Raw genomic sequence first — 16,882 nt, 5'->3', positions numbered from 1 at the left:
GTGTGTGTGTGTGTGTGTGTGGGGGGAGGGTGTGTGTGTGTGTGTGTGGCGGGGGGGCTTTATTATGTCTGTGTGTGCACAGCGGGGCAGATTCACATGCCTCACACACGCGTATGCACTGTGTACACTCCCTCAGGAGCTGCACAAGAGAGGGGGAGAGAGAAAGGGAGAGAGAGAGACAGAGATGGGGAGGAGGAGCAGGAGATAGGGGAATGGAAAGAGAGAGAGAGAGAGACGGGGAGAAAGATAATAATAATCAAATCCCGTCTGTGTGTGTGTGTGTGGGGGGGGGGGGGGTGGTAGGAAACCTGAAAAAGGCAGAGTGAACGAACAGAAGGAAAGGTTGAGAGAAAGAGAAAGATCACTCTGCTTATCCTCGCAGGGCTGCTGGTGCCCTGAGGCTGACAGCAGTGGTGGAGAGGCTGAGTGTCTCACACACACACACACACACACACACACGAGTGCAGTGTGCTAAAGGCTCAGCTCTGCTCCCAGCCCTGAGGGGGTGTGAGGGGGGGCAGGGGGTGTGAGAGGGGCCGGGGGGGTGTGAGGGGGGGTGTGAGGGGGAGTCTGTGTTCTGCAGCGTTCAAGGTCTGCCCTTGTGTGACAGAGGAACGTGAGCGGGGTGAGAGTGGGCCCTGCTACGTTTAAACAATACTCATATACAGAACACTGAGCCTCAGCAATGATATAGTGTAATGCATGTGTGTGTGTGTGTGTGTGTGTGTGAGTACATGTCTATATGCATGTGCGCTTGTGTTTATGTGTGAGCAAGTACAAGGCTGTGTGCATGTCAGAGAGTGAGACAGTGAGTCTGTGTATGTGTGTGTGTATGTGTGTATGTGAGTGTGTGCCTGTGTTTATGTGTGAGCATCTTCAAGTCTGAGAGAGAGCGAGAGAGAGAGAGAGAGAGTTTGAGTGTGTGTGTGAGTGTGTGTGTGTGTGTGTGTGCGTGTTGTGCTGTGAGATGTCTCTTTCCCCTGCACACACGCTGCTGTGTGTCCAGGCCCATGATTGGCTTAATGGGTATTAGACGTGAGAGTAGAAAAGAGCTTCTTATATAAGGCAGAGCTCACAGGCTCCGGCTTAATGTACAGTGTATGAGATAATGGAGTCTACCTCACAGATAACACTCCACAATTTCCACACAATCTTTACACATAGCACACACCCACATGCACACACACACACACACACAGACACACATGCACACACACACATGTGCACACACACATATGCACACATATGCACACACACACACACACAGACACACAGACACACATGCACACACACATGTGCACACACACACACACACACACACACACACACATGTGCGCACACACATACGCACACACACACACACACACAAATCTTGAGAAATAGTGATCAGCAAAAGAGCAGGCTGCTTAAAAAGCTTCTTCCCAGCTCAGCTTCAGCGTCAGATGAGCCTTGCTGAAGCTGAGCTCCCTCTGAAGCCCAATCCAGCTCCCGGAGTACTCAGCTGGGAACACTGACACAGCCCCCGTCCCGTTTGGCAGTGAGCTGGTGTAGCACGAGGGCGTTCGCCAGCACACTCCTGTTGTTGTGCTCGTTGTTGTAAACCGTAGTCACAGGAACTGTTCCACGTCTGTCGCATGCAAACTTACAGGTGACACCCAGCGATGGGAACCATCTAGTTGTGAAAAACACATGGACAATTTGAGCAATGTTCTTTGCAAATGTAAGTACTAAAATGCCAGATCTGTTGAACATTTTTTTTTAATGTATGTTGTGACCATACCAGATCTAATTTCTTTCTTTATTATATTGGCAATGTTTGCCCCAACGTTAAAGACATTTTCTGGGAACCGAAATTATTATTTGGATACGTTCCTGTACCCAGTTTTACCTGTTCCCTTTGTAACCTTAGCAGCAGTGCCCAGGAAAGCACAACCAGCGACAAAAGCTCTTAAGCATCAATTTTCAGATTAAACCCAGTGTGCTGGTTTAACTCTTTAAAGTGTGAGATCACAAATATATCATTAGTGAGGGTAACAATTTAATTGAATGCACACACACACACACTCTCACACACACACACACACACACACTCACCCCCCCCAAACCCCACACACTCACCCCTCCCCCGCTCATTAATACCCCTCAGGTTCCGGTTCAACTGAACCAATCAATGAAGGACGTTACTGAGTCACTCCCGCGCCAGAAGGCCAAAGACCTGCAGGCGAGATGTCACTGGTTCGTTTCCCCTCCCTACCCACAATGCACCAGGGCCACATATTAAGCAGTTTGTCACCTCCGAAACACCCGCAGCCGGCTGCAGAGTGAGGTGTGAAAACCTCAAAATGGCCGCCTCTTTTCACAGATAAAATGTATCAAACGACGAGGCCCCCCCCCCGCCCCCATACCCCACCCCGCATTCCTCTGCTCAGGACAGCCGTCCCCCGCTTGGGAATCAAACCCGCGACCTCTGTTCAGCTATGACAGGTGCTATGCCACACTCAAGACCGGTCAGCTTCATGGGGCATTGCTGGGGCGAAGGATCATTTTAATCCTCTATTGAACCAGTGGAGGTCCACTGGGAAAAGTTTCTCTTTTTAATGGGAGAAATGCCAGAGAGAACAGTTGCGAGTGTGGAGAGAGAGAGAGAGTGAGAGAGAGAGAGAGAGAGGGAGAGAGAGCGAGAAAGAGAGAGAGAACAGGGGTATAGCCCCTGGAGCAGCTTTTGGCTAAAGGGCCTAGCTCAAGAGTGCAAATGCAGAGATATTCCTTTCACACTTAAGGACCCGACTTCATCTCTCCACACAGCTGCCCGCCAGGGGCTGGGACCAGTAACTGCTGCCAGTCGAGCATCATACTGTACCGCCAGGCTGCCCCCCGCCTTTGGGGGGGTGGCGGGGCTCACAGTGAGGTGCAGACAGGCAGTAAATGGTGAGTAATGTGATGTGTGATTCCTCTGTGGGGATAATGCTGAACGCGGTCCAAATTTCACACGCTTTTCTGGGCAGAAAATAACATTTCAGAGAAAAAAGGGGGCGGAAATACTGTTAGTCAAGGTGGATTGGGCACACACACACACGCGCACACACACACACACACACACACACGGGGGCTCCTGCAGTAGTGTGGCGTGACGGATGGATGGCTTTTCTGCGTCAGAGGAAAAGGGTTTTGCTCTCTCTGCTCTGCGGTCTTTGTGGTGGCAGACAGGCAGGGAGAATTGTGTTTGTCAACCTGAGAATAATTACAGAGGAGCTGCAGGAGATTCCTTCTGATGACGCACCTCCACAAAACCTCTTCTACCGCCTCCTAATACAGCACAGCGCAGAGAGGAGGGGGGAGAGAGGGGGAGAGGGAGGAAAGAAGGAGAGGAGGGAGGGATGGAGAGTGAGAAGCTGCAGGAGATTCCTTCTGATGACGCACCTCCACAAAACCTCCTCTACCGCCTCCTAATACAGCACAGCGCAGAGAGGAGGGGGGAGAGAGGGAGAGAGGGAGGAAAGAAGGAGAGGAGGGAGGGATGGAGAGTGAGAAGCTGCAGGAGATTCCTTCTGATGACGCACCTCCACAAAACCTCCTCTACCGCCTCCTAATACAGCACAGCGCAGAGAGGAGGGGGGAGAGAGGGAGAGAGGGAGGGATCAAGAGAGAAAGAGAAGGATAGAGAGGAGGCAGGGAAAGAGAGAAGAATGCAAAGATAGAGGAGGGTAGGTAGGGATAGAGAGAGAGGGATGAAGAGAGGGATAGATAGAAGAAGACATGGAGAGAGGGGAGGAGAGAGAGAGAGAAGGATGGAGAGTGAAAGGGATGGAGAGATGAGAGATAGATGAGAGAAAGGGAAAGGAAAAAAGACAGTGAGTGAGTATGTTGGAGATGAAGTGATATAGAATAATGTGTGTGAAAGAGAGAGGCTGCATGCATGTGTGTATGTCTCTGTGTTAGTGTGTGTGTCTGTGTGTTAGTGTGTGTGTGTGTGTGTGTGAGAGATACAGAGAGGGAGATGGAGAGAGTGAGGAACAAAGAGAGAGAGGGAGAGGAAAAGAGAGAAAGAGTAAATTGTACCCAGCGTCACACGATAAATGATCCAGCCGCCTCTGTTAATGGATCTGTCTGTATGGATCAGTGTGCAAGCCCGCCCACACACACACACACACACACACCCTCCTCCCACCCCCATGAGCCCAGGGTGACTGCACACTCACACACACACAAACACACACACACACACAGGGTGACTGCAGTGAAAGGTCATTACTGCCACCCCATGCCCGCCGTCACGGTAAAGAGCTGAGAGGCTCAGTGCAGCACTGAAGGGCTGATTTGGAGTGAGGTAGGGGCTGATTTGGAGTGGGGTAAGGGCTGATTTGGAGTGGGGTAAGGGCTGATTTGGAGTGGGGTAGGGGCTGATTTGGAGTGGGGTAAGGGCTGATTTGGAGTGGGGTAAGGGCTGATTTGGCGTGGGGTAGGGGCTGATTTGGCGTGGGGTAGGGGCTGATTTGGAGTGGGGTAAGGGCTGATTTGGAGTGGGGTAGGGCTGATTTGGCGTGGGGTAGGAGCTGATTTGGAGTGGGGTAGGGGCTGATTTGGAGTGGGGTAGGGGCTGATTTGGAGTGGGGTAAGGGCTGATTTGGAGTCGGGTAGGGGCTGATTTGGCGTGGGGTAAGGGCTGATTTGGAGTGGGGTAGAGGCTGATTTGGAGTGGGGTAGGGGCTGATTTGGAGTGGGGTAGGGGCTGATTTGGAGTGGGGTAGAGGCTGATTTGGAGTGGGGTAAGGGCTGATTTGGAGTGGGGTAAGGGCTGATTTGGCGTGGGGTAGAGGCTGATTTGGCGTGGGGTAGGGGCTGATTTGGAGTGGGGTAGGGGCTGATTTGGAGTGGGGTAGGGGCTGATTTGGAGTGGGGTAAGGGCTGATTTGGCGTGGGGTAGAGGCTGATTTGGAGTGGGGTAGAGGCTGATTTGGCGTGGGGTAGAGGCTGATTTGGAGTGGGGTAAGGGCTGATTTGGCATGGGGTAGGGGCTGATTTGGAGTGGGGTAGAGGCTGATTTGGAGTGGGGTAAGGGCTGATTTGGAGTGGGGTAGGGGCTGATTTGGAGTGGGGTAGGGGCTGATTTGGAGTGGGGTAAGGGCTGATTTGGAGTGGGGTAAGGGCTGATTTGGAGTGGGGTAGGGGCTGATTTGGAGTGGGGTAAGGGCTGATTTGGCGTGTGCTCGTGGGTAGGACACATGCTCACAGACTGGGATTAATGACTGTGCTCTGGCTGTCTGCCATACAATGAGCTACACACACATACACACATTTACATATGCACACATACACGCATACACACATATACACACATATACACATACGTATACACACATACAGTACCAACACACATACAGCATACACACATATACACACACACACACACATACGCATACACACATATACACACATACAGTACAAACACACATACGGCATACACACAGACATATACATATACACGCACACACACATGCACACACACACATACACACACACACACACACATATGCACACACCTGCACACACACACACACACACACACACACACATATACACACACATACGCACACACCTGCACACACGGACACACACACACACATATACACACACATACGCACACTTCTGCACACACACACATATACACACACATACGCACAAACACACACACACACACACACATACTCCTACACACACACACACACACACACTCCCACAAGGCAAAGGAAACGGATCAATAAGAGGCAGAATGATGAATGGGAAATAGTTGATGCTGGAGATTCTGACTCCTCCAGCCTTTAACCTTTTCTTTAAAACTTGTCAAAGAACACTGAACTTTCACAAACAATGGACATAAAATCCATACTTTAATCTGAAGACTGTGGACAGTGACTCTGAATTCATATAAAATGACAGTTATGACAAAGGTTTTTTGTTTTGTTTTGTTTTGTTTTGATTCAAAGACCCCAGGACTGAAATGTCCGTAAGCATCCGAACCTACTTCTTTCTTTCTCATTCATACGACTCCCAGAAGAGTCGCAAAAGGTTCTGCTTCGACAGACAGCGGCTTTCCTCTTCCTACTTCCTGAAAGGACTGTCCTTCGGAGAACCCCTGGATGCGTTCAGCAACCACACCCCCGGAGCGTTGAGTCACTGTCTGCACACCGCACTACAGAACACCGACACCGAGGACACAACCAGGAGCCCAAAACAGCACAATCTGTTTCCATGGCTTCAGGGCTGAAGATGAGACACTTCCCTGGTGTAAAATCCAGCTGTGACCAGTTCGAAATGACCGGCCACCAGCTGTTTCGAAACCTAGCTTGAGCAGGTCAAACCATGCTGAGTATGGAGCCGTCTAACTGCTCTACTAGCTACCAGCTGTTTCAAAACCTAGCTTGAGCTGTTATTTCAGCCGCGTTATTCTGATTTCCCGTCCCGGCCCGATATCCGACTCATTCCCTGTCTTCCTGCCGAAAGCCCCTCAGGCCACTTCCTACTCCGGAGTGTTCGCGAGGTCAAAAGAGGGAACGTCAACAGAGCTCAAGAAAAACAAGTGAGTCACTTACGTTCTCCCCGAAGCGCCAGAAACATCACAAAGGGCCGCGCGTTTCGCTGCTCCCCCGCCCCCTGCTTCGCCACTTTGTGTGTGAGTGTGTGTGAGTGTGTGCGTTTCGCTGCTCCCCCGCCCCCTGCCTCGCCACTTTGTGTGTGAGTGTGTGTTCGTTTTCGCTCGCCGAGACAGAAAGGCATCGACACAGAGTGCAGAATGACTCAGCATGTCCCACGGATCAATGGGAAACTCTATGTCTGGCGGCCGGCGCACAGACAACGTCGATGAGCGAGATCGGCAGTCGGAGCGAACGCAGGGACTCTACGGGTCAAAGGTTAAAGGTTAAAAGGTGGTGTTTTGTAGCCCTCTGCGTCTGCACTGACAGCAGAAACCATGGCTTATTTTTTCATCCCCGTTATCCACTTTCCTCCTGAACTATGACTCTAATTAACTAGAGTGCAGTCGTATTTCCCCCGCCCCCAATAAATACTCAGACCTCTTCAGAAGCAGATTAGTAAATATACACATAAATCAGGACCATAAACAACTGTAAGATCAGTTATAAATCATCACAATCGGTTATAACTCTATCACCACAGGCCAGTATAACTATAAGCTAATCTGAGAGGGCTGGACCGGTCGGGTCAGCGTTACTGGGCAAAGCCATCAGTTGCGGTGGCATACTCAAAGCGCATCAGGTGACAGGACAATAACGACGGCCGCAGAAAGCCCATTCCGCCGCTGTCAGAGGGCGGTGTTTACAGCCCCCGGCCCACAGGAACATGCCCCGTCAGCACCCGGAGCGCGCGGCTAGGGCTGGCTGCCAGGACGACAGCAGAGCGGAGACCAGACCCAGCTGCACTGCTGGCTGAGGTACAGCTGCGGTGTGAGGGTGTTTGAGACTGTGTATGTGCTGCAGGTTACAGTCATGTTCTCTAGTGGGCTAGGGTGAGGCTGAGAGATTGAGAAAGGTTATATGAATAAAGGACACACACAAACACTATATGCACATACACACACACATACAAGAGCATGCACACACACACCACACACACGCACACACACACACATACACACAGAAATACACACAAGCAGACACACATGGACACACACACACCACACACACACACGCACACACACACATACACACAGAAATACACACGAGCAGACACACATGGACACACACACACCACACACACACACGCACACACACACATACACACAGAAATACACACGAGCAGACACACATGGACACACACATGAACACACACACACATGAACACACACACACGCACACCTCCAAGCTCACAGACAGCAGGTCGATGATGACCCTGCCCACCTCTCGCCCCGGAGACCGTTACCCTGACGACCCCCCTCCCCAGACAGACCTCTGATTGGGTGCTTTGGCCCACTCATTGTCAACGTCACACCCCTGCACCTGCCGGGCCAGGGGGACACGGGTTCACCTCCTCAAGGTGAGGTTTCACAGCACTGAGACCCAGACCCAGACAGGTGAATGCGCCGGAGGACCCAAAGGGGGCTGCTGTGGTCCCGTATGACGGCGCGTCCCAGGCCATTCGAGCAGGACCCACCTGTGACCCGGCCCCTGACAGAAATATAACCCGACACACAGTGCGCTCGTGGTATTATGTCAACTCAACGCTAATTATGTAAACACATAATGATGTGAATCCATGAAAACTCCAGTGCATGAACAGTGCAACTCATGCTGTTCATTAGACAAACTCCCAGGAACTGCAAATGCAAATGAAAATATATTGAAGCGGCAATCAAATTCAAAGTGCAAGTGCAGATTCAAATGCGCTTCACTGCCACGACATCCATCATCCACCATGGTGTGTGCTGCAGTCCTGGCCAGCTCCCTCCCTCATATCAACATGAACCTTTTACTCTTACTGAAATAATAATGGGCTTCCACTATCTTTCATTATCTCTCCATTCTCTCACTCACTCTCTCTCTCTCTGTCTCTCTCTCTCCCCCTCTCTCTGTCTCTGTCTCTTTCTCTGTCTTTCCCTCCCTCTCTCTCACTCTCTCTCTCTGTGTCTCTCTCTCCCTCTCTCTCACTCTCTCTCTGTGTCTCTCTCTCTCCCTCTCTCTGTCTCTCTCTCTGTCTCTCTCTGTCTCTCTCTCCCTCTCTCTCACTCTCTCTCTCTGTGTCTCTCTCTCTCCCTCTCTCTGTCTCTGTCTCTCTCTCTGTCTCTCTCTCCCTCTCTCTCACTCTCTCTCTCTGTCTCTCTCTCTGTCTCTCTCTCCCTCTCTCTCTGTCTCTCTCTCTGTCTCTCTCCCTCTCTCTCGCTCTCTCTCTCTCACTCTGTCTCTGTCTCCCTCTCCCTCTCTCTAGCTCTCTCTCTGTCTCTCTCTCCCTCTCTCTCCCTCTCCCTCTCTCTAGCTCTCTCTCTCCCTCTCTCTAGCTCTCTCTGTCTCTCTCTCCTTCTCTCTCGCCCTCCCTCACCCTCTCTCTAGCGCTCTCTCTCTCCCTCTCTCTCCCTCTCTCTCTCCCCGATGTGCAGCTGCCCTCTTCAGAGAGGAGAGGAGAGGAGAGCTGCCTGCCTATAAAATGGAAGCCGGAAAACGCCGGAAAGAATTCCCACCCCCCTCTTCTCCTCTCCTCTTTATCCTCCTCTCTTCTTTCTCTTTTCTTGGTCTCCGTGTTTTCTTCCCACAGATACAAAGTGCAGCTCAGGAGATATTATCCACTCTGCCGTACACGACCGCCTCCAGCCCTTTTCCCAGGAAGTCCCGGGCTCTTATCGGAGGCTGGGGGGGCGGGACGGGGGGCAGGGGGGGCGGGGGGGGTTAAGTCAGGGCTTTGCGGCTCCGTGGCTAAGCTCTGGTGCTCTTACCTCCGCAGAGGTCCACACAGAGCAGCCTAATGTGGGCAGAGGCCCGGTTCACCGATCCAAACGCCTCTCCCTGCTCACCTCCTCACCTCCTCAACGGCACATCGCTTCACACAGAGCTACAGAATAAACACGCCCGAGCAGCCATCGGTTCCCCAAAGCACGACCAAAATCTCCACTGCATCGCATTAAGGGATTAAGGGCATTCAGCAGATGCTCTTATCTGGAGTATTTGGACATGACTGGTATTCTTTTTTACATAGTATCCATTTCTACAGATGGACGCAATGGCAGTGTCCTACAGTACCCGGGTGTTGAACCTCCACCCTTTCGGCAGCGCCCTAGCCCTGGCGCTGTCACGCGGAGGAGCTACTCTCGGGAAAGTCCCAGGAGTTCCCCGGAGTTCAGTGGAGGAGCCACGCGGGGGAGAGTCAGGACTTCCCTTCCGTCAGAGCGGCACTGCCACCCCAGAGAGGAACTGACGAGCAACCAGAGAGCAACCAGACAGTAACCAGAGCCCCCCAATGTGGATCATCAACTCGGGTGCGGAGACCCCCAGGAAGTCAATCAGCAGCACTAATCACACGGGAGGATTTGAGGGCCTCGGGCGATGAAGCCCGTCACAGAGCAACCAAACATTGACCAAACATTAACCAAACATTAACCAAACATCGACCAAACATCGACCAAACATTAACCAAACATCGACCAAACATTAACCAAACATCGACCAAACATTAACCAAACATTAACCAAACATCGACCAGAGAACAGCTAGAGAACGCAATGAGAGGCAACCAGACCATCTGTGGAGCTGAACATCCCCCCTGCACGCATGTGTGCCCCACCCCCACACGTTCCTGCCCCACACTCCCCCAAACACCCCCACAGCCCTCCGCCTGCCCCACACTCCCACACACCCCCTCAGGCTCCCCCACACTCCCCCAAACCCCCCCCACACCCCTCCACCTCCCCCACACTCCCACACACCCCCTCAGGCTCCCCCACATTCCCCCAAACCCCCCCACACCCCTCCGCCTCCCCCACACTCCCCCAAACCCCCCCACACCCCTCCGCCTCCCCCACACTCCCACACACCCCCTTCAGGCTCCCCCCACACTCCCGCAAACCCCCCCACACCCCTCCGCCTCCCCCACTCTCCCACACACCCCCTTCAGGCTCCCCCCACACTCCCCCAAACCCCCCCACACCCCTCCGCCTCCCCCACTCTCCCACACACCCCCTTCAGGCTCCCCCCACACTCCCCCAAACCCCCCCACACCCCTCCGCCTCCCCCACACTCCCCCACACCCCTCCGCCTCCCCCACTCTCCCCCACACCCCCTCAGGCTCCCCCCACTCTCCCCCACACCCCCTCAGGCTCCCCCCACTCTCCCCCACACCCCCTCAGGCTCCCCCCACTCTCCCCCACACCCCCTCAGGCTCCCTTACATAACCCAACGCCGATGTTGTGACAGCACTCCCTTCAGGGCACAGCCACTGCCTCAGCCCGTAACCTTAGCAACAGGCTGGGCAAACACCGCACGTGTTTAGGGTACGCTGAGAAATCCACAATGACAGACATCTCACACTCACATTATACAAACGCACGCACACACACGCACACACACACACACACACACACTGGGTGAACACAGCACGTGCTTAGTATAGACTGAGCAAGACGTAATAACAAACATTTTACACACCATACCACAGACACACACACACACACACACATACACACACACACAATACAAAAAATACACATGCGCACACACACGCACACACACCATATAACAAACACACACACACACACACACACACACACTGCTGACCTTTCCTTTATGGATATTCACTAAAATCAGCATCACAGTCTCAAAACCAGTCCAGATACAACACTGGACTGATATAACATCACAGTCTCAAAGCCAGTCCAGATACAACACTGGACTGATATAACATCACAGTCTCAAAGCCAGTCCAGATACAACACTGGACTGATATATTAAAAAAAGCGATAATTCTACAAAGCTCGTGAGATATTCAGCGCAGACAAACCGCATTCCTCAGTCTGAAGACTCAGGCGAAGTGTTTAGCTCCAGTCATTTGGAAAATATGTCCAGTACAAACCTGCAACGGGGTGGCTGGGAGCTGCAGTGCCGCTGAAAATCTCGTTTAAGAGCTAAACGCACGTACCTCAGGGCTTCAGCGCGCAACAACGACGCTGTAACGGGACAGAAACAAGTGCCTGCTGGGAAACGTGGTGGCTGGAAAGTTCATTTCAGTGCATTTGTGTCTTTCCTACGGAGCATTTCCACTGGAGCAGTGCAGCTTGAAGGAAGCACTTTGCATTCTGATCCGGAATGGAGTCCGGCTGTGAAACGCAGGGACGATGGGCAGTCCACGCGGGCCAGCTAAAATAGGTAACTGAGAGCCGAGCACTGAATGGACAGGTGAGAGTGCTGACATAAAAATCATAACCCTGACAATGACGGGCATGGTCACAACACACACACACGCATATGCGCAAGCAGACACACACACACACACACACACACACACACACACACACGCTGCTTGAGGAAATGATGTAATTACAGAAGGCATCGTCACCAACACACCTTTTCTTCTCTCAAAGCTGAAAAGTAAAATGGAACCTCTGCACACACCCCCCGGCACCCCCCCACCCACGTAGACCAAACTGAGGCTTATCGGCAGGTAACCGGGGGCAACATAACTGCCAGGTGAGCCTGGGTTATGGGAAGCAGGGAACAGACGCAGACACATGAACCCCCCCCCCCCCCCCTTCTTATTTTATATAACTGCAGAGCATCCAGCCCCCCCAACCTGATTCAGCACCCAGAGCCTGAGTTAGCTTGTCCGCTAAGCCCAGCCCAGCCTACCGAAGCTGCTGCAGTCAATTACTCATCCCGCCAAACACCCCCCGTCACCCCCCCCCCACCCCCTCCGACCGCCACCCGCGCGTGTGCCCCTCCGGGACCCGGCCCTGATGACCGACCGGGGGTGAGGAGGGAGGACGGAGGGATGGAAAAGAGAGGGAGAGAGAGAGAGAGAGAGAGAGAGGGGAGTAGTGGCAGCAGTACTCACACGAGGCTCCGGGAGACCTGCGCAGGGCGGTTAGCATCCTGCGGCGCGCGAAGAGCTAGCCACCGTCAGCGTCCCTCCCGCATCGCAGCAGCAGCAGAAGAAGAAGAAGAAGAACGCCAGAGCAGAGGAGCGAGAGGAGGAGGAGGAATGAGAGGAATGACAGAGGCAGGGAGGAGGGGAGAGAGAGAGAGAGAGTCAGTGTGTGTGTTATCTGCGCTCGTAAGGGAGAGAGTCAGAGAGAGAGGGTGAGAGAGAGCAAGAGAGGGAGAGAGAGACAGTGAGAGTAGAGAGAGCAAGCAAGAGATAGAGCGAGAGAGAGAGTGACAGAGAGAGAGAGAGCAACAGACAGAGAGAGAGAGAGAGAGAGAGAGAGGGGGGCTCTGCATTGGCTGCTGCTGGTAGGGGGAGGAGACAGGGTGTCCAATGCGATGAGAGAGGTGCAGAATGAATGTAAAATGGAAGCCGGGACAGCCGTATCCTTCAGGCGCTCATCCTCGCTGAGGACAGACCGCTAACGTTCAAAGGAGATTCAGGGGACGGTTCCCTGTGCACTCCCCCTCCTCCCAAAAACCTCCCTCCAGTAAGGGGCTGGACCGCCCCCCCCCGCCCCCCCCTCCTCCCTCGGGCCTGAGGTGGAGGTGGAGGGGGGAGAGGGTTTGTAACGAGAGAAGCCAGAGATAAAGAAAAGACATAACGCCGTGTACAGTAAGAGCCAATCACAGAGTCACACTGTTCCTCTCCAGGGTAGCATCCACACCGAGCTCAGTGCCCTTTTGTTTCAGGGACAGGAGATTCTCTTATTAATATGCGCAGTCAGTGCTGAGAGAGGGGGAGGGAGGGAGAGAGAGAGAGAGAGAGAGAGAGACAGGGGGAGGGAGAGAGCGAGGGGCGGAGAGCGAGAGACAGGGAGAGGGAGAGAGAGAGGTAGGGAGAGAGAGAGAGGGGGGAGAGAGAGACAGGGGGTGGAATAATATAAACCAGTGAAAGATTTTAGTTTGTCTACTCAGGGAAGAGAAAGAGAGAGAACTGTGGTGCCCTGCCAATAAAGCACATTAAAAGGAGAGAGAGAGAGAGAGAGAGAGAGAGAGATGGGGAAACGGGCAGGGTATGGTCGGTCACTCGCCAGGCTTTTAGAGGCTTTCAGAGGCTAAAAATATCCCTGCACTACAACAACATCATCACCATCCAAGCGCCCCTCCTGCAATCTCTCACACATCCCCGCTCTGCCTGTTTCCTTCGTCATTCCTCAGGACAGCGCGAAGGGAGTGGAGGAGAGAGAGAGAGGGAGAGAGAGAGAGAGAGAGAGAAGAGCAAGAAGAAAGGGGGAGCGAAGGCTTTGCTGACGAAACAGAAAAGGAGGGGGTGGGAGGGATCCTCGGATGGGGTTGCCATGGAGACTGCATCCAGCTCCGCAGAGAGCAGATGGTCTTCTCTCAAACCCCCCCCCCCCCTCCCCCCCCCCCTCCCCTCAGCACTGTGTGAACTACCTGCAGCAAACTGGGGGTATAGCAGGCCTGGTTGCCTGGCAGCAGAGTCTGGATTAGCAGCTGCTTATATTGCGAGGGAATATGAGTAGAGCTTGGCTTTCACGAGCGGCTTCCAGAGAGCAGCCATCTCCGATCGGCCTCGTGAGAGTGGCTTCGACAGGGTGAAACAGCTCGGTTTGCCGCTGAGATCAACAGAAAGGGTCTTGCTGCATTTCGAGAGAGTCAAGGCCCGGTCACACGTGATCGTCTGACGCGTGAGGTCCATTCTTGGGGAACCCCACCCCACCCTCTGGCCACTCCAGAGGATTTACCTCTCATCCTGAGCCAGTGTTTCGAGACTGCGTGTAGCTTTAGGGGCGACTCGTTACAACAGGACAAAACGCAACGTTTACAGCTCAGACATCGGGAAACGAGTCACGAGGACATCTTTCCTTCTTCATCCCGTTCCCTCCGCGTTTCCCCACAGTCCCAGTTTTACAGCATCGGCACAAAACCACAAACACGCCCCCGTGTGAAGCCACCCGCTCCAGAAAAAACTACACCCAGAGGCTCAGGTGCTCATTCATTTTAACGTGAGTTCAAATGCTTGTAGACCAGAAAGGAGTGAGATGAAACACAACATCGATATTAGATTATATCACGATCTCTAGAAATGTAACATTCGTGTATGTCTTCACCACAATTCCCTGATTCTTAATTCAGCATTTTGCGGGATTATTTCGCAAGTAAATCTTTTATTTTTGAAACCAAAGTTACTGTGATGTGAAATAACAAGCAAGCAAATAAATATAACGTCTCAGTACCACAAGGACAATTATTTAATCAATCACAGATCAAAGTTCACGATATGAATGAGGAGTCTCATGATCTGTACAGTCATTCTAACGGGTTATTGACGGATTCTGCTCTCCGGCTAGCTCTGTCATTGTCTCTTATAGTCAGCACTACAATGACTGAGGTCTATTAGAGCGAATCAATGGGAGCTATCACGGCTTCCCCACAATATCAGAGCCTATCTCACTCCGCCTCATCAATCACAGCCCAGCAGGTCAATCCAATTTCCTGTCATCTGATAACTGCCCTGAATCCACAGTCTCCCGGCATGCGGTTGTAGCACGGTTTGTGGCCCATTCGTTGTCACATCCGTTGATGGTTGAGGCGAGGCGGTCTGGATCAGCGGTTCTCCATCTCGGTCCTCCTCTACGCTGGTTTCCGTTACAACCACAAACACAATTTCCGGAATTTTAATACGCTGTTTTTTCATTGTTCATTATTTAAGCCACGTTTTGTCAGAAATGGCTGGTCTAGTTGAGGATCCGCTCTTAAAAGGCAGTCAATGGCTGGCCTTGCCACTGATGGACCGCCTTAGTGCCGCTTATCAAAACACTGGCAGGCGTACAGTTGGCACTGATGGCGGTCTGATAGTGGCTTGCTGGCTGGGCGATCTCCACCAGAACGTAAACAGGAAGTGATGCAATAACCAGGAAGTGCTTGACTGCCTGGACTCTTCTTCAGCGAGTTCCGAATCAAACAGCTGCTCCAGCGCCCACTCACCCTCCCAGCGGTGCCCCAGAGTGCACTTCACTGTTGCCAAGCAACAAAGAGGTTACAAAGGTCACCCCAAGAAGTGCAATAAAAGCAACAAACCATTTTTGGACTGTTTACCAGGAGAGCCGAGGTCCTCAGTGACTCGGATGACCTCTGTGTTCAGAGGAACTGCCATGGAAGGCTGAGAAGACTTCACATCTTAGCCAATACACCGACTCTATCCATCTCTGAAGTGTGTTTGAGGGCAGAGGACAAAACGAAATGCCACTTTTATTTGGTCTCTGCAACATTTCACAAGAAGTGTAATAAAAACAACAAACCATTGTCGGAGTGCTGAGGTCCTACGTGTCTGTGCGACGTTTCACAACATATAACCCACAATGCAACATATTACCCACAATGCCACACTGGATGGCAGAAGAGCCCTGCGCACCGAACCTGAAGTCACGGCTGCCTGCATGAGCCCATGTCTGTTCAGAAGCCTCACTTTGAAAACCTGATCGACTCGCTTCTCAATCTCCCCCTCCAGAACATGTTAAAAACACGCAGTTTTACTCCTCACTCACTCACTCACTCTCTCTCTACAGCCCCAGGTGTCTGGCCCCCGGTGAGCACGTAGCCTTATTGCAGCATCGCATTGTTGTGGTGGAAAAAAAAAACAACCCTGCAGTGGCTTTTCTCTTTTTTTTACCACCCCAAACCACACAATCTTACATCTGCGCTGTAAATGAGAGACGTCTCTGACTCAACAAACTCGAGAGAGCACATTTTTCCAAAACATTCTGCAAGCTTAAAAAAGGCTGACTGGTGAACTGTCGTTTTCTCACGACTTTAATGATTTGTTTTGGTTTGCAAACACATCTTTGGGGAAAAAAAGACAACGTACATTTATAATATGGAATTGGAATGCCGTGGAACTACTGCAAAAAAAAAAAAAGTTGCTACAAAGTTTAGTTCCTTTTTATTCACCACAAACAGTATTGTTAACATTGCATTAACGTCGTGAAAACGTTGAGGCGACGTGCTGGTTGGGGGGCAGGTGGCAGGTGGAGCTGGCGCCTGGTCGGAGAGTGCTACTGCCCACCGCTGGACCTCCATCGTGCCCAAACCTCCACCCCTCCGCTCGAGATTAGCACCCTCCCTTACCCCACCCTGACCCTGGCCACCGGAGGACTGCGAAGCCATTGTGTCTCTGACCCACATAAGACCGGCCACAATGTGCCACTGTGTGCAGTGAGTCTCCCTGTCAGTCGTGCCCGGTAGAACACGGATTTGGGTTTTTGTGCCTTTTTTCTCTGGAC

At 52.3% G+C, this 16,882-nt stretch overlaps 1 protein-coding gene across 1 annotated transcript in view; it reads right to left on the bottom strand.

The window, feature by feature from the left end:
* The window catches only part of trim3b (tripartite motif containing 3b), a 40,022-nt gene extending 27,390 nt beyond the window's left edge, over window positions 1–12,632 (bottom strand). The window contains exon 1 of the mRNA XM_061248295.1: window positions 12,547–12,632. The gene's annotated coding sequence lies outside the window, so the exon portion shown is untranslated. The remainder of the gene's footprint in view (window positions 1–12,546) is intronic.
* Between the last annotated feature and the right edge of the window lie 4,250 nt (window positions 12,633–16,882).

This window comes from Conger conger, chromosome 7, assembly GCF_963514075.1.
Source record: "Conger conger chromosome 7, fConCon1.1, whole genome shotgun sequence".
NCBI classification, from domain to species: Eukaryota; Metazoa; Chordata; class Actinopteri; order Anguilliformes; family Congridae; genus Conger; species Conger conger.
This window is presented reverse-complemented; position numbering and strand designations above follow the sequence as displayed.